The sequence below is a fragment of the Budorcas taxicolor genome, chromosome 21, assembly GCF_023091745.1.
Source record: "Budorcas taxicolor isolate Tak-1 chromosome 21, Takin1.1, whole genome shotgun sequence".
In the NCBI taxonomy this organism is placed as follows: Eukaryota; Metazoa; Chordata; class Mammalia; order Artiodactyla; family Bovidae; genus Budorcas; species Budorcas taxicolor.
In genome coordinates this window covers 4514236-4539641 of record NC_068930.1, presented here as the reverse complement: position 1 = coordinate 4539641, position 25406 = coordinate 4514236, and the positions used below count along the sequence as shown (strand labels likewise).

At 42.4% G+C, this 25406-nt stretch overlaps 6 non-coding genes across 6 annotated transcripts; all 6 read right to left on the bottom strand.

Annotated features, from left to right (window-relative positions):
* Positions 1-2010: 2010 nt before the first annotated feature.
* On the bottom strand, positions 2011-2091 carry LOC128067183 (small nucleolar RNA SNORD115). Its single transcript, XR_008201380.1, has one exon. It is a non-coding gene; the product is annotated as a small nucleolar RNA SNORD115 (small nucleolar RNA).
* Positions 2092-4093: 2002 nt separating this feature from the next.
* LOC128067179 (small nucleolar RNA SNORD115) lies at positions 4094-4174 on the bottom strand. The gene has a single exon (XR_008201376.1). It is a non-coding gene; the product is annotated as a small nucleolar RNA SNORD115 (small nucleolar RNA).
* Positions 4175-6175: 2001 nt separating this feature from the next.
* Positions 6176-6254, bottom strand: LOC128067181 (small nucleolar RNA SNORD115). The gene has a single exon (XR_008201378.1). It is a non-coding gene; the product is annotated as a small nucleolar RNA SNORD115 (small nucleolar RNA).
* A 2023-nt stretch (positions 6255-8277) lies between these two features.
* LOC128067182 (small nucleolar RNA SNORD115) lies at positions 8278-8357 on the bottom strand. Its single transcript, XR_008201379.1, has one exon. It is a non-coding gene; the product is annotated as a small nucleolar RNA SNORD115 (small nucleolar RNA).
* Positions 8358-10364: 2007 nt separating this feature from the next.
* LOC128067180 (small nucleolar RNA SNORD115) lies at positions 10365-10445 on the bottom strand. Its single transcript, XR_008201377.1, has one exon. It is a non-coding gene; the product is annotated as a small nucleolar RNA SNORD115 (small nucleolar RNA).
* Positions 10446-14098: 3653 nt separating this feature from the next.
* Positions 14099-14143, bottom strand: LOC128067053 (small nucleolar RNA SNORD115). Its single transcript, XR_008201270.1, has one exon. It is a non-coding gene; the product is annotated as a small nucleolar RNA SNORD115 (small nucleolar RNA).
* Positions 14144-25406: the final 11263 nt, after the last annotated feature.

The following is a 25406-nucleotide window of genomic DNA, read 5'->3' as shown; positions in this document are numbered from 1 at the left end:
ATGTCTCTGCTTTTTAATATGCTGTCTAGGTTGGTTATAACTTTCCCTCCAAGGAGCAAGCATCTTTTAATTTCATGGCTGCAGTCACCATCTGCAGTGATTTTGGAGCCCAGAAAAATAAAGTCAGCCACTGTTTCCACTGTTTCCCCTTCTATTTGCCACAAAATGATGGGATGAGATGCCATGATCTTAGTTTTCTGCATGTTGAGTTTTAAGCCAACTTTTTCACTCTCCTCTTTCACTTTCATCAAGAGGTTCGTCAGTTTTTCTTTACTTTCTGCCATAAGGGTGGTGACATCTGCATATTTGAGGGTTTTGATATTTATCCTAGCAGTCTTGATTCTAGCTTTCGCTTCATCCAGCCCAGCGTTTCTCATGATGTATGTTAAATAAGCAGGGTGACAATATATAGCCTTGAAAGACTCCTTTTCCTATTTGGAACCAGCCTGTTGTTCCATGTCCAGTTCTAACTGTTCCTTCCTGAGTTGCATACAGATTTTTAAAGAGGCAGGTCAGGTATTCCCATCTCTTTCAGAATTTTCCACAGTTTATTGTGATCACACAGTCAAAGGCTTTGGCATAGTCAATAAAGCAGAAAGAGATGTTTTTCTGGAACTCTCTTGAGTTTTCAATGATTCGACAGATGTTGGAAATTTGATCTCTGGTTTCTCTGCCTTTTCTAAAACCAGCTTGAACATCTGGAAGTTCATGATTCATATATTGCTGAAGCCTGGCTTGGAGAATTTTAAGCATTACTTTTCGTCATGTGAGATGAGTACAATTGTGCAGTAATTTGAGTATTCTTTGGTGTTGCCTTTCTTTGGAATCGGAAAGAAAACTGACCTTTTCCAGGCCTGTGGCCACTGCTGAATTTTCCAAATTTGCTGGCATATTGAGTGCAGCACTTTCACAGCATCATCTTTCAGGATTTGAAACAGCTCAACTGGAATTCCATCACCTCCACTAGCTTTGTTCGTAGTGATGCTTTCTAAGGCCCGTTTGACTTCGCATTCCAGGATGTCTGGCTCTAGGTGAGTGATCACACCATCATGAGTATCTGGATCATGAAGATCTTTTTTGTATAGTTCTTCTGTGTATTCTTGCCACCTCTTCTTAATATCTTCTGCTTCTGTTAGGTCCATACCATTTCTGTCCTTTATTGAGTCCATCTTTGCATGAAATATTTCCTTGGTATCTCTAAGTTTTTTGAAGAGATCTCTAGTTTTTCCCATTCTATTGTTTTCTTCTATTTCTTTGCACTGATCACTGAGGAAGGCTTTCTTATCTCTCCTTGCTATTCTTTGGAATTCTACATTCAGATGCTTATATGTTCCTTTTCTCCTTTGCTTTTTGCTTCTCTTCTTTTCACAGCTATTTGTAAGGCCTCCTCAGATAGACATTTGGCTTTTTTGCATTTCTTTTTCCTTGGGGATGGTCTTGATCCCTGTCTCCTGTACAATGTCACGAACCTCCGTCCATAGTTCATCAGGCACTCTGTCTATCAGATCTAGTCCCTTAAATCTATTTCTCACTTCAGTGAACAATCATAGGAATTTTATTTAGGTCATACCTGAATGGTCAAGTGGTTGTCCCTACTTTCATCAATTTAAGTCTGAATTTGGTAATAAGGAGTTCATGATCTGAGCTACAGTCAGCTCCCAGTCTTGTTTTTGCTGACTGTATAGAGCTTCTACATCTTTGGCTGCAAAGAATATTCAACCTGATTTTGGTGTTGGCTACCTGGTGATGTCCATGTGTAGAGTCTTTTCTTGTGTTGTTGGAAGAGGATGTTTGCTATGACCAGTGTATTCTCTTGGCAAAACTCTGGAGGTAGGGAACAGGAAAGAAAGCCAAAGGCAGGACCAGGCCTTGGCCACATGGAAACCCTTAGGCATTATAGAGACATAAGGGCTTTCTTTGAGGGATAGGGCATCTTGGCAGTCAAATCCCAGGGATCCAGAAAGGACAGAAAGATCCCTGACATCCTGTCCCTGGACTGCCGTGTCCATTGGTCCTCAGTGTAATTGTACTGAGCATGACTTTTGGGTCATCATCTCTCTTCAGGACTATATGCATTCTATTCATCATGCCAAACAATGCAGTTCCCACTCACTGCATCTATGCATAGGGGCTTGAGATGGCTTATCTCTGAAGATTTCTGGAAATGAGTATGTCCCACGGGACAAGAGACTGCCTACCCCAGATTCTAGACCAAGACACATTGATTGGCCTGGGGACAGCGGGCCACACTCAGATCTTCCTTCCTCTCTGATATTGTCTGTCTAGAGAGAAGCATGACTGCTGTGAGAACACCTAGTATGTCCATGAAGGATTTGGTGGTCACATGGTCTACACCTTCATGCAACAAATATGCTACAAGACACACCTACAGTGACATATCCAGGATCAAGAGAAAATGACAAAATTCATCGATACACAAATCCCTGGCTGAAATGCATACCTACCACCAACCTTCCTCGCTACCTCTGCAGCTTCCTATCTCCCTACTTTTCTAGCTCTCTACCTCCCTACCACCTTACTTTTCTCCCTTACAACCTCCCACTCATCTTACCTACCGCCAAATGTGAGGGAAAGAGTGGAAAAGTGGGTCAGTGCATGAGTGAGCAGATGAATAACTAGTCCAGGGAGGGAGAAATGGTGAATCAATAAAGGAGGACTGAGAGAAAGCAGAGCCTCATGGGCTCTCCACCTGGCAGGAGGCCCGGCGAGAGGGCCTCTTGGTCACCAAGATTCTATGGTTGTGTCTTGGGGGACAAGATGTTCCTCTGAGTTCTACTCTGGCCTTTGTGAGCAAGGAGTGGGTGAAAAGACATGGAGCTTGGCCGCTTGCCACCAACATACAGAAAAATGAAGCAACAAGCATGAAATGATGCTTCAGGAAGCAGATATATGGATTGGGGGCATGTGGGCTCAGCACCAGTCAACCTGGCAATGCCCTACACAGGAGCATTCAGGCTGGGGACAGGAGACATTGTCATCTGGTGCAGCCTCACCTCCAATGGCTTGCCAAAGGTCCTGCAACAACAGTGCAACTACTACTCCCTGTTTGGTTCACATCATGAAACCACTCCTCTACTTCAGGCAAATGGGACCTCACGATGAACATGATACTGGGGCTCTGAAGGGCTCTCAGCAGCCTTACTAAGAAGGTAAGTTTGGAAGGGTTTCTTTTCCGGGGTTGCTATCATTGAAGGCTATGGCCTTCAGAAGAACACTGCAGGAGATTCAAGGGGACTGAGTGGACAAACAGGACAAAATATGTTAAATGACCCATCAGAATAATTGGTCTTATGAGAACTTGCCATGCCTGAAAATGACCTGGCCAAGTACCACGGAATCTCAGGGGCTACCCTTCAGCTCTCTCAACAGCCAGCAGTGTCTATGTGCCTAGACAGGTTCATGCCTGCCTCTCACCGTTGCCAGGCCTGAGGCAGGATCCTTCCCTACAAAAAATTACTGGGAAACTGAAAAGGACACACCATAGGTGACCATCCTCTCAGTAGATCAGTGTGCTCTGGACAAAGATGTGCAGAGACCTGTGTGTGGATGGATGTTCCCCAGGGGGCAAGGGAAGCAAACATTGCCTCCATGTACAATATGACAAGAATTCAGGTTTAACAAAAGGCTTTTCAGTGCCCGAGTTCCTAGCCTGTTGTGATGGTACCACAGCAGTAGTTCCCCTTTTGTGAGAACTGAGGCTCTCCACTGCCTTGACGCTCACCTCCCCCATAGTCCGTCTTCCTCTGGGGCCTGTGTTGAGGACAAAAGAGAGCCATTAACCTTGAATCACTCAGGCCGTGGCAAGATCCTTGCCAGAATGTCTGACCAAAAGACACAATTCAAAAAGAAGGTGCTAAGGGAAGGCCCAGTGTATGTCCTCTGGGTGAGTGGTGAAAGCAGGGATTAGGAAAGAAAGCCAAAGGCAGGGCCAATCCCTGGCCACATGGAAGCCCCTAGACACTGCAGAGAGTACTTAAGTACACTCTCTGTGGGATAGGGTGCCTCCACAGCCAAATCCCAGGGCTCCAGAAGGGACAGAGAGACCTTCTGCTTTTGCACGGACATGTCCACTGGGTCTCAGCATAATCTTTTTGAGAATGATTTTTAGGTCATCATCTTTCTTCAGGACCATATGAATTCTAAACATTGACACAACTGAGGCACTTCCCTCATATCACATTCAGGCACAGGCACCTGAGTAGGCTTACCTCTGAAGCTTTCTGGAAATGAGTATGTCCCAAAGATTGTGAGTTTTTGGCTACCCCAGGTGCTGCACCAAGGCTGACATTTATTTCCCATGGGCAGCAAGCCACACTCAGATCTTCCTTCCTCTGGGGACGTTGTCTGTCTATACAGTAAAAAGATACTTGTGAGAATTCCTTGTTATTTCTTGTAGGCTTTGATGGTCACATGTGCTACATCTTCATGCAGTGAATGATGCTACAAGACATATCTAGAACAAGACATACAGGAACCCAAGAAAGTGACAAAATGCACTTACACACAGAGACACAAACCCCTGGCTAAAATGCATGACTACCACCCATCTCCCTCCCTACCTCTCTAGTTCTCTACCTCCAAACCTCCTTACTTTTATTCATCCTTCCCTCTCACCTTACGTATGGGCAAACATTAGGGAATGAGTGGATGAGTGGATAAGTGCATGAGTGAGTACATGAATAATGTGACCAGGAGGAAAGAAATGGTAATTCCATAAAGGAATTGAGAGAGAAGGCAGACCCTCATGGGTTCTCCACCTGACAGAACCTCTTGGCTGCCAAGATTCTACAGATGTGTCTTGTGGAATGGAGACATTCCTCTGAGCTCAGTTCTTGTCTGTTCAAGCAAGGGGTGGCGGAGGGGACATTGGGCCTGGTCACTTGCTGCCAACACATAGAGAATGAGGCCATGACGTCCCATGGAATTGATTCTGATGGAAGCAGCTATCTGGTGACAGGGCATATAGACCCAGCACTAGTCAACCTGGCAACACTCTACATAGGAATGTTCAGGCTGGAGCAGGAGCCACTGTTGCCTGGTGCAGCATCCCCTCTTGTGTCCCACCAAAGGCCCCAAACAACACCAATGCAACTACTCCTCGCTTGACCCTTGTGACAGTGTCACAGCTCTCCTTCAAGCAAACGGGGCCGCATGCTGGGGCTGATACAGTGGCTCCAAAGGGCTCTCAACAGCCTTACCAAAAAGGTATATTTGGGAGGGGTTTCTCTTCTGGGGGGTGCTATCATTGAAGGCTGTGGCCCCATAGTGGAAAAGCACCCCAGGAGATGCAAGGTGCCTGAGTGGGTGAACAAAACAAACACATCAAAGGGCCCATCAGGAACAAATGACCACACTGAGAACTCACTGTGCCTGAAAGTGATCTGGCCAAGCTCTATTGGGCTGCTCTTCAGCTCTCTCAACAGCAACAGAGTCCACTCGCCAAGACCCAGTGGACAAATTACTACTTGCTTATCACCATTGCCAGGCCTGGAGCACAATCCTTCCCTACCAACCTTTCTTGGGAGACTGGAAAGCACACACCATAGGTGACCATCCCCTCAGGTGATCGATGTGCTCTGCATGGAAGTTTGCAGAGATATTTGTGTGGATGTTCCCCAGGGGGCCAGGGAAGCGAACACTGTCTTGATGTCCAGTCTGACTGGAATTCAGGTTTAACAAAAGGCCTTTTAATGTCAGAGATCCTAGCCTGTCTAGATCGCATTGTAGAATACGTTTCCCTTTGTGATGACTGAGGTTCCCGCAAGGACTCCTCACTTTGGACTGCCTTGAGATGTGCCTCCCTCATAGCTCTTCATCCTCTGGTGTTCATGTCCAGGAAAAAAGGGAACCATTCACTTTGAATCATCCAGGTCGTAGTGAGACCCTCACTAGAGCATCTTACTGAAAGACAAGATGCAAAGAGAAGGAGCTAAGGAAAGGCCTTGCCTATGGCCTCCAGATAGGCGGTAGAAGCAGGGATCAGCAAAGAAAGTCAAAGGCAGGACTAGGAATTAGCCTATGTAAAAGACCCTAGACAAGGGAGAGACACAGGGGCTCTCCTTGTGGGATCAGTTGCCTACACACCCAAATTCTAATGCTCCAAAAGGGACGGAAGGAACCAAGACCTTTTGCCCTTGGACTGCCACTTCCATTCAGCTCAGCACAATCCTATTGAGCATAATTTTTATGTCATTTTCTCTCTTTAGAACCATATGACTTCTCATCATTAAGCCAAACAAGGCTTGCTCCACACATTGCATCTATACCAAGAGTCTGAGTAGGCTTGCCTTCAATGCATTCTGGAAATGATGAAGCCCGAAAGTATGTGAGTTTCTGTCTACCCTAGGTGCTGTACCAAGGCTGACATCGATGGCCCTGGAAGCAACAGGTATGAGTCAGATCTTCCTTCCTTTGGGGCATTGTCTGTCTAGAGAGGAGCACAACAGCTGTGCCAACATCTAGTTTGGCCCTATAGGCTTTGGTAGTCATGTATGCTACACCTTCACGCAGTGAATGATGCTACAAGACCTATCTAGAGTGATAAATCCAAGAACCCAAAAAAGCAACAAAATGCATCTATCTATACACAGTGACACAAACCCCTGGGTAAAATGTACTCCTACCACCAACCTTCCTTGCTACCTCTCTAGCTTTCTATGTTCCCTATCTCTAGTTATCTACCTCCTTACTTTTCTTCATCTATCCTTACCGCCCAACAAACCTACTGCCAAACCTGAGGAAAAAAGTGACTAGCATATCAGTGCTTGAGTGAATACATAAGTAATGTGTCCAGAGAGGGAAAAATGGCAGCTCCACAAAGGTGCCCCAAGAGAAGGGAGAGCCTCATGGGCTCTATACCCAGAAGAAGGCCTAGTGCAACGGTCTCTCAGTCACTAAAATTCTATAAATGTGTTTTGGAAAACAGAGATGTACCTCTCAGTTCGATCTTGGTCTGTGCAAGCAAGGGGTGAAATTGAAGACACGGGGCTAGGCCATTTGCAGCCAACACCCAGAAAATGAGTCCACAAAGTCCCACGGAATGGATTCTTGAGGAAGCAGGTATCTGGTGACAGGGCACAAAGGCTCAGAACCAGTCAACCTGGTAATGCTTTGCATGGGAACATTCAGGCTGGGAACAAGAGGCCTCATCACCTGGTGCGTGTCCTCTCCCATAGCCTGCTGAAGGCCCCCAAACAAAAAACAATGCAACTGTTCCTGGACTGACCCACATCTTGAGGCCATTGTTCTACTCCAGGCAAATACAGCTCATAATGGAGATGCTACCAGGGCTCTGAAACGCTTGCAACAGCCTTACTAGAAAGTTAAGCTCCAAAAAGGTTTCTTCTCTGGGGGTGTGATCATTGAAGGCCATGCCCCTCAGAGAGGGAGAACGCTTCAAGATATGCCTGGGGCCCAAGTGGAAAAGTGAAAAATCCATCAAAGGGCCCATCAGGAACAAGTGGTCTCACCAAGACCCTGCCATGCCTGTAAGTTAGTTAGCCACACCCCATGGAATCTCAGGGGCTACTCTTTAGCTCTCTTAACAGCCAGCACCGTCCAACTTCCATGACCCACTGGACAGTTTCCTGCCTCTCACCATTGTCCAGTCTAGGGCATAATCTTTTTCTATCTACTTGTTCTTCAGAGACTGCGAAGCACACAAACAGGAGACCATCCTCTTAGATGTTCACCAAGCTCTGTACAAAAGTGTGCAGAGACCTGTGTGTGGATATTCCTCAGGGAGCCAGGAAACAAACACTGCCTCCATGATCAATCTGATTAGAATGTAGGACCAATAGAAAGCATTTCAGTCTCCAAGATCATAGATGGTCTTGAAGGCACTGCAGCAGAAGTTCCCCTTTGAGAGGACTATGGACCACAAACAACTCCCCACTCTTGATTGCCTTGAGGTGGGCCTACTCCATAGCCCAGTGTCCTCTGGGGCCCATGTTAAGGACCAAAGAGAGTCACTTCCCTCGAATTGTTCAGGTCACAGTGAGGCCTTCTCCAGAATGTTTGACTGAAAGACACAATTTGAAGAGAAGTAGCTACAGAAAGGTCCAGGCTATGTCCTCTGGGTGGGTGGTGGAAGCAGGGATCAGGAAAGAAAGCCAAAGGCATGACAGGCTTTGGTCACATGGAAGCTCCTGAGCACTGTAGAGACTCAGGGATAGGGTGCCTCCACACTCAAATCCCAGGGCTCTAGAAAGAACAGAAGAAACCACAACCTCTGGGCCCTGTAATGTCACTTCCATTGAGCCTCACCATAGTCCTATTGAGCATGATTTTAGATTACCATCTCTCTTCAGGACCATATGAGTTCTCATCACCAACCCAAACGAGGCATGCCCCACGCATTGTATGCATGCACAGGCACCTGAGTAGGCTTACTTCTGATGCTTTCTGGAAAGAAGGATGCCCCAGAGGATGTGAGTTTCTGCCCACACCAAAGGCTGGATCAAGGCTGATATTGATTGCCCTAGGGGCAGCAGGTCATGCTCAGATCTTCCTTCCTCTGGCGTTGTTGTCTGTCTAGGAGAACAACAGCTGTAATACCTACTCCATCCTTGCAGGCTTTGGTGGTCACACATGCTGCACCTTCATGCAGTGAATGACGCTGCAAGACATAACTATAGAGACACATCCAGGAACACTAGAAAGCAACTAAATACACCTATATGCAGAGACAAAGATCCCTGGCTGAAATGCATAACTACTACCAATCTTCCTCCCTGCTAGGTCTCTGCCTCTCTAGTTCCTTACCTCTTTACTTTTTAACAAATACTCCTTCCTTCCCACCATACTTACTGCCAAATGTGAAGGAATGAGTGGACAAGTGATCAAGGCATAAGTGAATATAAGAATAACATGTACAAGCAGCCTGAAATGGTATATTCAAAGAGGAGTTCCAAGAGAAGGCAGAGCCTCATGGACTTTCCACCCAGTAGAGGCCTGGCACAAGGGCCTCTCAACCTCCAAGAGTTTATGGATCTGTTTTGGGAATGGAGACTTCCTCCATGGTCGAACCTGGTCTTTGCAAGCAAGGGATCGCAGAGGGGACATGGGGCTGGCCACTTACTGCAAACATGCAGAAAACAAGGCCATGAAATCCCTCAGAAGAGGTGGTCGAGGATGCAGATATTTGGAGATGGGACCTGAGGGCTCAGCACCAGTTAACACGTCAGTGCCCTACATGGGAACCTTCAGGATGGGGACAGGAATCATTGCTGGCTGGTTCAGCACTCCCTCCCATGGGCTTGCCCAAGCCCCTCAAACAGCAGCAGTGCATCTAGTCCTTTCTCAGTCCATATCATGGGACTGACTCTCTACTTCAGGCAAATGGTGCCTCTCGATGGGGGTGATACTGTGACCCTGAAAGGTTCTCAACAACCTTATTATGAAAGTAAGCATGGTAGGAACTTCTCCTCTGGAAGGTGCTATCCTTGGCAGCCATGGCCCCCAGAGAGGAAGAATGCCACATGAAACACAAGGGGCCCGAGTTACTGAATGAATGAAACAAAACCCATCATAGGGCCCATTAGGAACAAGTGGCCACATCGAGAACTTACCATGCCTGAAAGTGAGCTGGCCATGCCCCATGAAATCTCATGGGCTGACCTTCAGCTCTCTCAATAGCCAGCAGGGTTTATCTGCCAAGATTGCCCACCTCTTACCATCACTGGTCCTGGGGCACCATCTTTCTCTGCTTATGGTTCTTGGGAGACTGAAAAGAACACACCACAGCTGACCATTCTCTCAGTCAATCAGCATGCTCTGCATGGAGGTGTGCAGAGACCTTTGTGTGGATGACTCCAGTTGGCCAGGGATGCAAACATTGCCTCCATGTCTAATCTAATTAGAATTCAGGTTTAATGAAAGGCTTTTCAGTACCTGAGTTACTAGCCCCTGGAAATGCCACTGTAGCATAAGTTCCACCGTGGTGATGACTGAGGTTCCCAAAAGGATTCCCACCTCTGGAAAGCCTAAAGGGGTGCCTTCCCCACGGTCCACCTCCCTCTGGGGCCCATGTGCAGGACCAAAGAGAGCCACTCACCTCAAGTTATTTAGCATGTGGCAAGAATCTCTATAGAACATCCGCCTAAAAGAAACAATTTGAAGAGAAGGAACTATGGAAAGGCCCCACCTAATGCCTCCTGGTGGGCTGTGGAAATTGGGATCACCAAAGGCAGGACCAGGCCTTTGCCCTGTGGAAGCCCCTAGATAGTGTAGGCTTTCCTCAAGGGCTTTCTTCAAGGGGTAGGGTGCTTCCACACCTAAATCCCAGGGTTTCAGAGAAAAAAGAAAGGTCCCTGACCTCTAGCTTCTGGACAGCAACCTCCAATAGGCCTCAGCATACTTCTATTGAACATGATTTTTAGGTGATCATTTCTTTTCAGAACTATATGAATTCTTCTCATCAACCCAAGTGAGCCATGCCCCATGAAGTGCATCTATGCACAGGAACCTAAGTAGTCTTATCTCCAAAGCTTTCTGGAAATAAGGAAGCTGTAAAGGACTTGAGTTTCTGTCTACCCAGCTGTGGCACCAAGGCTGAGACAGTTGCACCAGGAGCAGCAAGCCACACTCAGATAATCCTTCCTTTGCAGATGTTGTCTATCTAGAGAGCAGAAAGACTCCTGTGAGAGCTCCTAGTCTGTCTCTATAGGCTTTGCTACAAAGTGTGCTACACTTTGATGTAGCAAATGTTGCTGCAAGACATACCTAGATCAATAAGTCCAGGGACACAAGAAAGCAATAAAATGCACCTATATGCAGAGACACAAACCTCTGGCTGAAATGCTTGTCTACCTTCCTCCTTACCTGTCTAAGTTCCAACCCCCCCATCCTCTCTGGTTCGCTACCTCCCTACATCCTCACTTTTCTCCATCTTTGCCTCCCACCCTACATACTGACAAACATGAAGAAACAAGTGGATGAATGGATCAATATTTGAATGAGTATATGAATAACAATAAATCCAGGGAGATAGAAATGGTGACTCCAAGAAAGAGTCCTGAGAGAAGACAGAGCCTCATAGACTCTGAGAGGCTCACAAGGACCTCTCAGTTGCCAAGATTCCATGGACATGTCTTGGGGAATGGAGATGCTCCTCCAAGCTCAGTCTGGGTCTGTGCTAGCAAGGGGTGGCTGAGCGGACATGAAGTTTGGCCATTTGCCACAATCACATGAAAAAAGAGGCCAAGAAGTTCCACAGAATGGATGCTCGAGGAAGCAGGTATCTGTGGCCGGGCCCATGGGCTCATCACAAGTCAACCTGGCAATGCCCTGCAAGGGAACATTCAAGCTGGAAACAAGAGCCATCATTGCCTGCTGGGGCATCCCCTCCATGGCCTGCTGAAGGCCTCCAAACAACAAGAAGGCAACTACTCCTTGTTCGGCCCATGTCATGGAACCACCCCTCTACTTCAGGTAAACAGTGCCCTATGATGGAGTTAATATGGGCTGCAAAGAGCTCTCAACCACCTCACTGGGAAGTAAGCTCAAAAGAGGTTTCTCCTCTGGAGGTGTTATTTTTAAAGGCCATGGCCCCCAGGAGGCACATGGTGCCTGAGTACAAATGAAACAAAACTCAGCAAAGGGCCCATCAAGAATAACTGGCTTTACAGAGACCCTGCCATGCCCAAAAGTGACCTGGCCTAGCCTCATGGAATCTCAGAGGCTGCCCTTCAGCTCTCTTAACAGCCAACAGCGAACACCCTGCATGGGAATGCTCACACCAGGGACAGTAGCGACTGTCAGCTGGTGGGGGGTCTGTTCCCATGCCTGCCCAAGGCCCCCAGACAAAGCAATGCAATGCTCCCTGCTTGGCCCACGTCATGGGGCCACCCCCTACTTCAGGCAATCAGGGCCTCACTATGGAGTTGATACTGGGGCTCCTATGGGCTCTCAACTTTCTTTCTAGAAAGGAGTGATTGGAAGGGATTTCTCCTCTGGGGCTGCTATTGTTGAAGATTGTGGCTCCTGGAGAAGAAGAATGCCCCAGGAGAAACAAGGGGCCCCAGTGGGCCATCAAAGCAAAGCCCATCAAACAGCCCATCAGGAATCACTTGTGTCACCCAGACTCTGGCATGCCTGAAAGTGACCTGGCCAAGCCCCATGGAAACTCAGGGGCTGCACTTCAGCTCTCTCAACAGCCAATAAGATCTACCTGCCAAAACCTGGTTGACAGGTTTCTGCCTGCCTCTCACTGTTGCCAGGCCAGGGGAATGATATTTTTCTACCAATGGTTCTTGGGAGACCGAAAAGCACACACCTGGTGATTGTCCCTTCAGTAGCTCAGTGTGTGCTATGTGGAGGTGTATAGAGACATGTATATGTGAATGTTCCCCAGGGTGCAGGGAAGCAAACATTGCCTCCACGTACTATCTGACTAGAATTCAGGTCTCAGGAAAGGCTTTTCAGGGCCAAGGGCTTGGAGCCTAGCAAGATGGTGTGGCAGCCAGATTCCTTCCTTTGTAAAGACTGAGGTTCTTGAAAGGACTCCCCCTTCTGGACTGCATTGAGGTGGGCTTCCCCCATAGTCCAACAGCCTCTGTGTCTGGTGTCCAGAACCAAAGAGAACCACTGATCTCAAATTATTAAAGTCAGAATGGCAAGATCCGGACCATTTTTGGTCAGAATGAAAGTGAAAGTTAAGTCATTCAGTCCTTCCTGACTCTTTGTGATTCTATGGACTGTAGCCCACCATTCTGCTTCATCTATGGGATTTTCCAGGCAGGAATACTGGAGTGGGTTGCCATTTCCTTCTCCAGGGGATCTTCCTGACCCAGGAATCAAACCAGGGTCTCCTGTATTGCAGGCAGATTCTTTACCAACTGAGCTATCAGGAAAGCCCTAATAATGGCTGCTACCAACAAGTCTACAAGCAATAAATGCTGGAGAGGGTGTGGGGAAAAGGGAACACTATTATGCTGTTGGTGGGAATGAAAACTAGTGCAGCCACAATGGAGAACAGTGTGGAGACTCCTTAAAAAAACTGGAAATAGAACTGCCATACAACCCAGCAATCCTACTGCTGGCCATACACACTGAGGAAACCAGAACTGAAAGAGACATGTGTACCCCAATGTTCATCACAGCACTGTTTACAATAGCCAGGACATGGAAGTAACCTAGATGTCTATCAGCAGATGAATGGATAAGAAAGCTGTGGTACATACACACAATGGAATATTATTATTCAGCTATTAAAAAGAATGCATTTGAATTAGTTCTAATGACGTGGATGAAACTGGATCTTATTATATAGAGTGAAGTAAGTCAGAAAGAAAAACACCAATATAGTATACTAATGCATGTATATGGAATTTAGAAAGATGGTAACAATGACCCTATATGTGGGACAGCAAAAGAGACACAGAGATAAAGAACAGACTTTTGGACTCTGTGGGAGAAGTGGGATGATTTGAGAGAATAGCATGGAAACATGTATATTATCATATATGAAATAGATCACCAGTCCAGGGTTGACGTATGAGACAGGGTGCTCAGGGCTGGTGCATGGGATGACCCTGAGGGATGGGATAGGGAGGGAGGTGGGAGGGCAGTTCAGGATGGGGGACACATGTACACCCATGGCTGATTCATGTCAATGTTTTGAAAAAGTATATAATGATCACACACAAAACATGTATTTAACAAGACTTAAAAAAAACATACACAACTATGACAATCCTAAGTTAAAAAAATAAACAAGGAAAGAATAACTATACTTAGTAAAATTACCTCCAAAAATATTTCTGATGAATTTTGAAAAGTATTCATTTGGTCTCTGGCAAGACTCTCACCAGAATATTTGATGGAAAGGCACAATTTGAAGGAGTTAAGGAAAAGCCTCATCTATGATCTCCGGGTGATTGGTGGAAGTAGTGATCAGGAAAGAAAGCTGAATGCAGGACCACACCTTGGCCATGTGGAAGCCCCTAGAAAAAGTGGAGTCTCAAGGGCTTTGCTTGAGGGATTGGGTGCCTCCACACCCAAATACCAGGCCTCTGAAAGGGACAGAATCACACTCGACCTCTTGCCCCTAGACTGCCACCTCCGTTGGGCCTCAGTATAATCCTATTGAACATGATTTTTAGGTTATCATCTCTCTTTAACAGGAGAGTTAATAGGAGTTAATATGTTTTATTTTCAGGCATTTTTTAAAATTTTCATGTATTGTTTTTATGACTATTAACTCTATAATATTTTTGATATTCATTAGAAATATTTTTAGGAATTTTTTTTTACTAAGCATAGTTGCTTTTTCCTTGTTATTTTCTCAATTCTAGGATTTTCATAGTTGAAAATATACTTTTTTAGTGATAATTATATGTTTTTTCAAAAGTAATTGTTATAGTTTTGTTAACCCCATTATTTCCCACAGAAATGGACTGTTTGTACAATTTCTTACATTTTTTTCATGTTTAATTATGATATATGAGATCATTTCATTGATGAGTTTTATCAGTTATGATTTATATTGATACCTGTTTTTTCATTGCATAAAAACTTTTTCAAATATTTTGAAGCCACATGTGTCTTTTTTTTTTTTTTTTTTACTTTACAATATTGTATTGGTTTTGCCATACATCAACATGAATCTGCCACAGGTATACACGTGTTCCCCATCCTGAACGCCCCTCCCACTTCCCTCCCCATACCATCCCTCTGGGTCGTCTCAGTACACCAGCCCCAAGCATCCAGTATCATGCATCAAACCTGGACTGGCGATTCGTTTCATATATGATATTATACATGTTTCAATGCCATTCTCCCAAATCATCCCACCCTCTTCCTCTCCCACAGAGTCCAAAAGACTGTTATATACATCTGTGTCTCTTTTGCTATCTCACATACAGGGTTATCATTACCATCTTTCTAAATTCCATATATATGTGTTAGTATACTGTATTGGTGTTTTTCTTTCTGGCTTACTTCACTCTGTATAATCGGCTCCAGTTTCATCCACCTCATTAGAACTGATTCCAATGTATTCTTTTTAATGGCTGAGTAATACTCCATTGTGTATATGCACCACAGCTTTCTTATCCATTCATCTGCTGATGGACATCTAGGTGGTTTCCATGTCCTGGCTATTATAAACAGTGCTGCGATGAACATTGGGGTACATGTGTCTCTTTCATTTCTGGTTTCTTCGGTGTGTATGCCCAGCAGTGGGATTGCTGGGTCATAAGGCAGTTCTATTTCCAGTTTTTTAAGGAATCTCCACACTGTTTTCCATAGTGGCTGTACTAGTTTGCATTCCCACCAACAGTGTAAGAGGGTTCCCTTTTCTCCACACCCTCTCCAGCATTTAATGCAATCCCTATCAAGCTACACGGTATTTTTCACAGAGCTAAAACAAATAATTTCACAATTTCTATGGAAAAACAAAAAACCTCAAATAGCCAAAGCAATCTTGAGAAAGAAGAGTGGAGATGGAGGAATCAACCTGCCTGACTTCAGGCTCTACTACAAAGCCACAGTCATCAAGACAGTTTGGTACTGGCACAAAGACAGAAATATAGATCAATGGAACAAAATAGAAAGCCCAGAGATAAATCCATGCACCTATGGACACCTTATCTTTGACAAAGGAGGCAAGAATGCACATGTGTCTTTTGATTATAAATTAAATATACACGTATTTGTAATTTTGATTTTTTAGCTGGAAATTAATTTATGGCCTTTTTTGAACCATGTTAATAAGGTTCTGTTATGTCATTTGTTTTCTTTAATATCTTGCTAACTTGATACAGCCTCTTGAGGGGTTCACCCTCAAGCAGAGTGAAAAGGCTGGCTTAAAACTCAACATTCAAAAAACTAAGATCACAACATCTGGTTCCATCACTTCATGGCAAATAAATGGGGGGAAAAGTGGAAGCAGTGACAGATTTTGTTTCCTTGAGCTCCAAAATCACTGCAGATGGTGACTGCAGCCATGAAATTAAAAGATGCTTGCCCCTTGGAAGGAAAGCTATGACAACCCTGCAGTACTTAATCGTGTCTGACTGTTTGTGACCCCATGGACTATAGCCTACCAAGCTCCTTTGTCTGTGGGGATTCTCCAAGCAAGAATACTGGAATGGGTTGCCATGCCCTCCTCCAGGGGATGTTCCCAACCTAGGGATAGAACTGGGTTCCCCTGCATTGCAGGCAGATTCTTTACCAGTTGAACTACCAGGGAAGCCCATGACAACATTTTAAAAAGCAAATATATCACTTTGCCAACAACGGTCAGTATGGTCAAAGCTATGGTTTTTCCAGTAGTCATGTATGGATGTGGACCATAAAAAAGACTGAATTCTTAAGAATTAATGCCTTCAAATTGTGGTGCTGGAGAGGACTCTTGAAAGTCCCTCAGAGAGCACGAAGATCAAACCAGTCAATCCTAAAGGAAATCAATCTTGAATACAAATTGGAAGGACTAATGATAAACCAGTCCATTCTGAAGGAGATCAGCCCTGGGATTTCTTTGGAAGGAATGATGCTAAAGCTGAAACTTCAGTACTTTGGCCACCTCATGCGAAGAGTTGATTCATTGGAAAAGACTTTGATGCTGGGAGGGATTTGGGGGCAGGAGAAGAAGGGGACGACAGAGGATGAGATGGCTGGATGGCATCACTGACTCGATGGACGTAAGTCTGAGTGAACTCCGGGAGTTGGTGATGGACAGGGAGGCCTGGCGTGCTGCAATTCATGGGGTCACAAAGAGTCGGACACGACTGAGCGATTGAACTGAACTGAATGCTAAAGCTGAAGCTCCAGTACTTTGGCCACATGATACAAAGAGCTGATTCATTGAAAAAGATGCTGATGCTGGGAAAGATTGAAGGCAAAAGGAGAAGGGGGCAGCAGAGGATGAGGGGGAAGATTCAGAGGACATGAATCTGAGCAAACTCTTGGCAGATAATGAAGGGATAGGGAAGCCTGGTGCGCTGCAGGTCATGGGGTCACAAAGACTTAGATATGACTTAAAGACTGACTAACAACTTGATACAGAGGAACTCATTTCATAATGCATGTAAATATATCTTCTTATATATTTAGGTAAAAATAAATTACACCAACCTGCAGCAAACATGGATTAGAAAGTGTCTCAGACTATTTCAGTACAGCGTCATCCAAAATACTGGATTTGCCCTTAATGTTATCTGGTTGCTCACTGAGGAAAAAAAAAAAACACAACTATTTCTAATTTGGTGACTCATGTTCAGTTGTAAATGATAATCTTTTGACATCTTTTATAGCATATTCTTTATTATATAGTTAGTCCATATTAGGATCTATAATTTTTTATGTTTCTTAGTGTATATACTAAATATTAGGTAAGAATTTTGGTTCTGTGACAGTACTACTGTATCTCTAACCTTTTTAATGTCATTTTCCTTCAGTATAGGACATTCTTTTGTACTTCAAATAAAATCCTGTGAAAATAAAAATATTTTCATTGTTTGTTGAATTAGATTAACCACTATGCTGGGGACCAGTGAAACAAAATTTCTCAACTTCAGTATTATTAATTTCATGTTCAAATGAAATTTATAAGCTTATATCAAGTAAGTCAGTCACTCATTCAAAAGGAAATCCCATATCCCTATTCAGTTTGTCTTCTGCTTAAACCTATTATGCTTAGGAGTGCATCTTCCTCAGTCAATTTTCTATTTGGAATATAAATATGACCAAAGGTAACTGGACACCTATCATTAATGCAGTATTGCATTTCTTGGTTGATTGCTTGCATTTCTTGTTGCATTTCTTTATCTCAAAGATACACTGAGATAAAAGCAGTGGACTAGGTTCTGAATGTAGTATAAAAAATATAAATCTCTGAAACAAAGCTTATAGGATTTTTTTTTTTTAATCTTTGAGCTAGATAGACAGGATTGGTTCACATGAGTTTCTTTCAAGGTTTCACTGTCTCAAATCCCAAATATAGTGTCTAAAAAGGATATAATGATTTCCTATATTAACATATTTCCCTGTATTGTCACCTAGGTTTATCTTCATTTTAATTATGTTTATCATGATTTTCATGATCAGTAAGGTCTTCATCTTACTTTAAGACTACAAGTTCTCATCATTGTTCCAAGACCTGGCACTTGATACACATTCATACACTTGGACCTGAATGTACATACCAGACAATTATGGTACCAATTTGCACTGGCATTTGATATATTCAGTAGTGGGCACCTGAATCACATTAATTTTCGAAGGTTGCAAGCCAAACCATGTTCCTTCTTTGTACTCATTATTTAAGGGTACAGGAGTAGGACAGGTATTAAAATAGAGAACTAAGTCTTGTGAAACATGACCCTTGAATGCTTGAATAATGGAGCAATATGGTCAACACTCAGAAAATTACCTAGTGCAGGGGTTGTAGACTATTGATAATCCTACACAAGAATGACACAAAATCCAGGTTTCTTTGGAGAACCACTCAGAAGATGTCAGGAGAACACAAGAGGGTCTCAACTATTATCCTTTATTTATTTATCAAAAGATGTGTATATACAGTCACTCAGTCGTGTCTGACTCTTTGTGACTGCATAGACTGTAGGCCACCAAACTCCTCTGTCCATGGGATTTCCCGGGCAAGAACAATGAAGTGGGCTGCCTTTTCTTACTCTAATAACAAAAGATGCCATACCAGTAACATCTGGCATTGTCTACTGCCAAATATGAACTCTCCTAAAATGATGCATATGAAGTGACATGAAACAAATCAATTATCAGGCTACTAGAAATAGTATTCATTTCCAAGCATCCTCCAACATTCATAGGACAAACATCATTACACTGAAAATAATGTATTAACGTGATATACAGGCACTGAAGTTTACATATGGGTTTCCTCATTAATACAATCAACTTTAGGTTTAATAAGAATAGAAAATTACTGAATCTCATATTTTAATCTATGGTGGCAGAGTCTTTCATTTGTTAAAATTTTTTCAGTGACCCTAAGGTAGCATGACACTATTATGATCCCACAGGTGGGCTTCCCTGGTAGCTCAGGTGGTAAAGTGTCTGCCTGCAATGTGGGAGAACCAGGTTCAATCCCCGGGTCAGGAAGATCCCCTGGAGAAGGAAATGGCAACCCACTCCAGTACTCTTGCCTGGATAATTCCATGGATTGAGGAGCCTGGTAAGTTACAGTCTATGGGATCGCAAACAGTCAGACATGACTGAGCGATTTCACTTTCACTTTTTTCTTTGATATTATATAAATATTGGTTTTAGTCATGTATAGAGACCTGGATGAGTAGTAAACATTCTTCTGCATACCGGTTAATAAAAATTTTCTTAACAATTATCATGTGTAATTCAAATAATAAGCAATGATTTTTTTTGTCATAAGATGACATCAAGTAGATCAGTCAATCAATAAGGTTATCCCATATCAATATTCGGGCTTCCCTGTGTAGCTCAGCTGTTAAAGAATCCGCCTGCAATGAGGAAGATCTGGGTTCCATCCCTGGGTTGGGAAGATTCCTTGAAGGAGGGCATGACAACCCACTCCAGTATTCTTCCCTGGAGAATCCCCATGGGGATTGTAGCCTGGTAGGCTACAGTCCATGGGGTGGCACAGACATGACTGAGCGACTTTCACTTTCATATCAATATTCAGGCTGATTAAAAGAAAATATCACTGCCTTGGCCAGTGATATCTTTGGAATGAATTTATGGATAAGGCTGCCACTTGCCACTTAATGTGAAGGTGTAATTCCTAGCAGTATATCTTACTGTAATATGTAAAGAGAGAGAGAGAGAGAGAGAGAGAGAGAGAGAGAGAGAGAGAGAGAAAAGCCAAGGATAGAACCCAAATCTGCAACACCATTAGGAATTATAAATCATTGAACAAAGCTTAATGGATGAACTTTTTCTTCACTTATAAGCACATAAATTGGTATAGACACAAATGTTTTTCTTAAGGTTTTATTGTCTCAATTCAAATATATCTCCTTGAAGGACAGGTACCCATCTAACATATTAGTTTCAAATATGTACAGGAGGAAACTTGTATCTTTTAGTTAAACTTGTATCTTTAAGTTAGCTTTTGTAGTTTTCAGAAGTTTCAATCTGCGATTGCTAAGTTTCAGCTCTTCCATCTTTAATTAATCTTTTTATATTAATCTCTTCATATATGGTAACATGCCCAAATCTAACTATTGCCCTAAATAGGTGAAAATTTGTATTTCAGTTCTGCAGTTGTTGAATAACTAATTGTTATTCAGTTATATGAGTGAAGGTTTGTGAAAAATATTTGGCTATATATTTTTTTTCCAGCAGGTTTCATCCCAGATGTCCAATTACAAGTTATTTCTCAATTCTATTTTCACTTTTCTCTATTGCTGTATTCTGTATTAGGTTTTGATTCCAACCTGTTTGCATTTGAATTACATCTTTCTGCAATTGTTCCAAGACAGTAAGTATGTTTGTCTCTATTTCTATATCAGTAGAGTTTGTAATTGTGGCCTCAGTTTCTATTTATCTATAAACATATTATTTAGTAAATCTATTTAGTTTGATCAAGATGCCATTTTAATATTCATGTAAAAACTTTTCATAATGATAAAGCCTATTGCATACAAGTAGAATTGAATTGACTCAAATTAGAAGTAGTAATATTAAAAGAAATAATTCATTTGATGATCCTAGAAACCTTAAGTATGGGGAATGGAGATGGTCAAGTTCTAAACAGGGTAGGCTTATTTTTTAATGGGACAATACATTTTGGGACTTTGCAAGGAACTACCTTTTATAATTTGGGCTGGGGATATTTCTTTCTCATTGACATTAATTTCAGTTATGTTAAACTGGACTCCAGTGGCAATGTAAAACAGAGAGCAGTTGGAGTTTTGTGTTATTGTTCAGGGACTTTCAGTTTGAATATATTTGTATTTTTGATGGGTTAAAAAATTCTTCCCATTGGTATATTCAATAACACAAAGGGTGACGCTTAAGATTGCTTTATTTGGGTAATATTGATGATAGTTGATGGGACTTGGATATTTTCCATTCTTCTAAATTTAAACTATCCAATTGAAGTATATGAAGTGTTATGACAAAATAGATGTTCCTAGAGTTCCCACTCCATTTTCAGAACATTTGTAATCAATTCAAAATTCCTTGAGGTTAATATACTCAGTTTTAAAGGAAGAATGACTAACATCATAAGCTTCATGCTTAACTAACATGAAATAGGATAAATATCAAAATTATAAATGGTGAAGATAATTAAGTAACACAGCAATCTATCTCTCCTGCTGTTTGTCCACCAGAGAAACTTTTTAGTTACTATCTAGAGGATTTAACCTTGAAGTTCTTAATGGGCTTCCCTGGTGGCTCAGAAAGTAAAGAATCTGCCTGCAATGTGGGAGACCTGGGGTTCTATCCTGGGTTGGGAAGATCCCCTGGAGAAGTGAACAGCTATCCACTCCAGTATTCTGGCCTGAAGAAGTCCATGGACTGCATAGTCCATGGAGTCGCAAAGAGCTGGACATGACTGAGCGACTTTCACTTTCACTTTCTTCTTTTTCTTAATGGGAATTGAGGTCTAGTCAACCATAGGTAGGCTTCCCTGGTGGCTCAGACGGTAAAGCGTCTGCCTACAACATGTGGGAGACCTGGGTTCGATCCCTGGGTTGGGAAGATCCTCTGGAGAAGGAAATGGCAACCCACTCCAGTACTCTTGCCTGGAAAATCCCATGGACAGAGGAGCCTGGTAGGCTACAATCTATGGGGTCGCAAAGAGTCGGACATGACTGAGCAACTTCACCTCACCTCACCTCAACCATTGGTGTTAATCTCACAAAAGAAATATGCCTCTACTTGGGTTTCTTCTTTACCTTGATGGCAGGGTGAATTATCAGTAAACCTCTCTGGTGAGGTATTGGAACAATTCGATATATACCAGATCTCTTGTTCAGTATTGATGACACACATCCTCAGTGGAATTTTTATAGCATCTGGCTATAGTGATGGTAACAGAAGTCCAGGAAGGCCACAAAATCTTTAAGTATTATATTTGATCATGACTACTTTTTATTGCATCAGAAAATGGATTAGACTTTATCTCTAAATTCACACATCTTCTAAATGATATTTGATAAATACCATGCTTACTAGAGGGAGTTAGTCTAATTTCAGTGAAACCAGTGGTAAGGCTTTGGGCCACCATGAGTGGTTTAATGTAACTGAGACAAATAAATTTTAGGATATGGTTCATTTATTCCACTCTTTAGGAACTGGAAATGGTAAGAAGTAGGCAAATTTTGAGTATTTGAAGAATGTTACAAAGCTACTAATTTACAAAAAATATAGACACAATTTATTGGATTCTAGATGTTTAGGAATTCCAAAAGTTGAGAGGATATATTTTAGATGTTATAGATCTACATAGATCTTATTTAGTGATATAGATAATGTACTTGGGCATCAGTTTTAGCCTATGGAAACTTGTCTGGCCATCTAAACGTCATACTCAGCATTACTAAACATATTTGATACCTTCTAAAGGTCTAATCTTGATCAAGTCCATTGGCCACCATATTCCAGGTAACACTGGATGTAGATGGCTTTCTTAGGAGTTAGTAGTAAAGAATTTTTTCAAGCAACATATCTTTGTATTATCTCCTAGATTATTTAGCTCTGTATAGGTGCTGCAAGATTCCAAAATAATTAGCATATTCCCTCTGTTTGAATGAGTTGGTCAGCAGCATGAAAAAGCCACACAATTATACAACTGAAAAACTGTAAGGAAAAATTCCCATCATGTAATTTCCATTTTCCCATGTTGTTCTTATTACCCTTGATTTATGATTTTTAAATTCTTATAGAGTTAGATATTTATGAAATTATGAATCGGAGTTTCTGAGTAGAAGTAACAGGAATTTAATTTTTCTAGTCCAAAACTTTGTAGCTCTTTTCACAATTTGGTCTGAAATTTCTTTTTTAAGATAACTTATTCCCAATATGGGTTTTTAAAAGAGTAATATAAATTTGTTAGAGAATTTTCAATGACTCTAATACATTGGTAATTCATATCTCATGTAATATTTCAGTTCTATCAACATTTGAAAGCCTCCATTCTTCCAAAGTTGGCTGGTGGCATAATAGAACATATTTATTATCAGCATAGATACTCATTTTAAGGCTGAAGGATAATCTAAGGTAACATTGGCAACATGGCAAAAGAGGCTTCTTGGACCTAGTTCCCTCAAAGAAGAACAATTTAGCAACTATACACAAATGAGAAGAGAGTCTGACACCTCAAGTGCAAGGCTATAGTACACTGCTGCTGCTGCTGCTAAGTCACTTCAGTCATGTCCGACTCTGTGCGACCCCATAGATGGCAGCCCAACAGGCTCCCCCATCCCTGGGATTCTCCAGGCAAGAACACTGGAGTGGGTTGCCATTTCCTTCTCCAATGCATGAAAGTGAAAGTGAAAGTGAAGTCGCCCAGTCATGAACGACTCTTCATGACCCCATGGACTGCAGCCTACCAGGCTCCTCCATCTATGGGATTTTCCAGGCAAGAGTACTGGAGTGAGTTGCCATTGCCTTCTCTGATAGTACACTGGTGGGGGCACAAAAGAACAAGAAAAACATATCAAGAAGGGTTAGAGTAAACGTTTCATTTTGTACACTCTCATCCCTTTCCTGAGCTGAAACAGCAATATGCTGAGAAGGATCTCTTTGGCCATGATTTCTCCAGCTTAGGAAATAGAAACTAAGACATACGTCCACTTCCCCAGGGTTTCAGGACATTATTTGAGAGGTATGCTCTCTCTTATCCCACATGGAACACTGAGGGAACTGTCTTTGATGTACCAACCATGGATAGTAGGAACAAGGAAAAGGGTTATGGGCTCACTGAAACTGATGCTGCAAATCTTGACAGAAGTCCTGTACCCTTAACAGCAACCTTGTCCATCAAGGGCCCTTGCTAGGAGCATTGCTAGAACAAGGAGCCCTTCATGAGTTTCGCCCAGCCAGAGAGGCCAGATTACAACCCTGCCCAACTATAAGGCCAGACCCATCCCTCCCCCATCTCAGAGGCCAGCCAAGTGTCCTCACTCAACATCAGAGTATTGGTAGTTTGCTTCAACCGTCCATGGATGCTAAGAACTGGCCTTTCCACAATCCCAGGATGAACTGGCTGATGAATGAGTTTTTCTTTCAAGCCAAGCTCTAATGACTTGAAGTGACAACTTCCTCAAATGTGGAGGTATCAATATGAGGCTATGAGGATCACAAATAATCAGAGATATTGAATACTATCAAAGGAAATGAACAGTCATAATAACTAACCCTAAAGAAATGGAGCCCTAACAACAACTTGATAAAGAACTCAAAATATATTAAAGAAACTCAGGGAACTAAAAGAGAAGATGCATAAACAACTGAATAAAACCCCAAAATAGTACATGAACAAAATGAAGTTCAACAACAACAACAACAAAAAGAAATGAAAACAAGAAAAAATCAAATAGAAACTTTAGAGCTAAAGAATACAACTATTACACTAAAATTTTCAGTAGGGAACTTCACCAATGCACTCAGTCAAACAGAAGAAAGAATTGGTGACATTGAAGATAAGTCATTTAAAAGTATTCAGTCAGAGGAACAAAAAAAGAAAAAGAAATTTAAAAAGATGAAAGTCTACAGGAGAATGGACCACCATCACATGGGACAATATTAGCATTATGGGAATTCCACAAAGGGAAGGGAAAAAAGAAAGAGAAATTGTTTTAAAATATAATGGCTAAAATGAATGTAGGGATACCTGTGTGTGTGTGTGTGTGTGTTTTTTATGGTTTACTCAGGGTATATGGCTAGTAGTGGGATTGCTGGGTGATATGGTAGTTTTATTCTTAGATTTTAAGGAGTCTCCATACTGTTCTCCACAGTGGCTGTATCAATTTGAGTTCCCACCAACAGAAAAAGAGGTTTTCCTTTTCTCCACACCCTCTCCAATATTTATTGTTTGCAGACTTTTTGATGATGCACTATTTAGCTAGAACATGGAAGCAAACTAGATGTCCATTGACAAGTGAATGGATAAAGAAGTTGTGGTACATATATACAATGGAATATTACTCATCTATAAAAAGGAGTGCATTTGAGTCACTTTTAAAGAGGTGGGCGAACCTAGAACCTATTAAACAAAGTGAAGTAAGTCAAAAAAAGAAAGACTAACATTTATTAACTTGTATATATGGAATCTAGAAAGATAGTACTGACAAACCTATCTACAGGGCAGTAATGGAAATGCAGACATAGAGAATGGACTTTTGGCAACAGTAGGGGAGAGAGAAGGTGGAATGATTTAAGAGTAGCACTGAAACATTCATTACAATATGTAAAGAAGA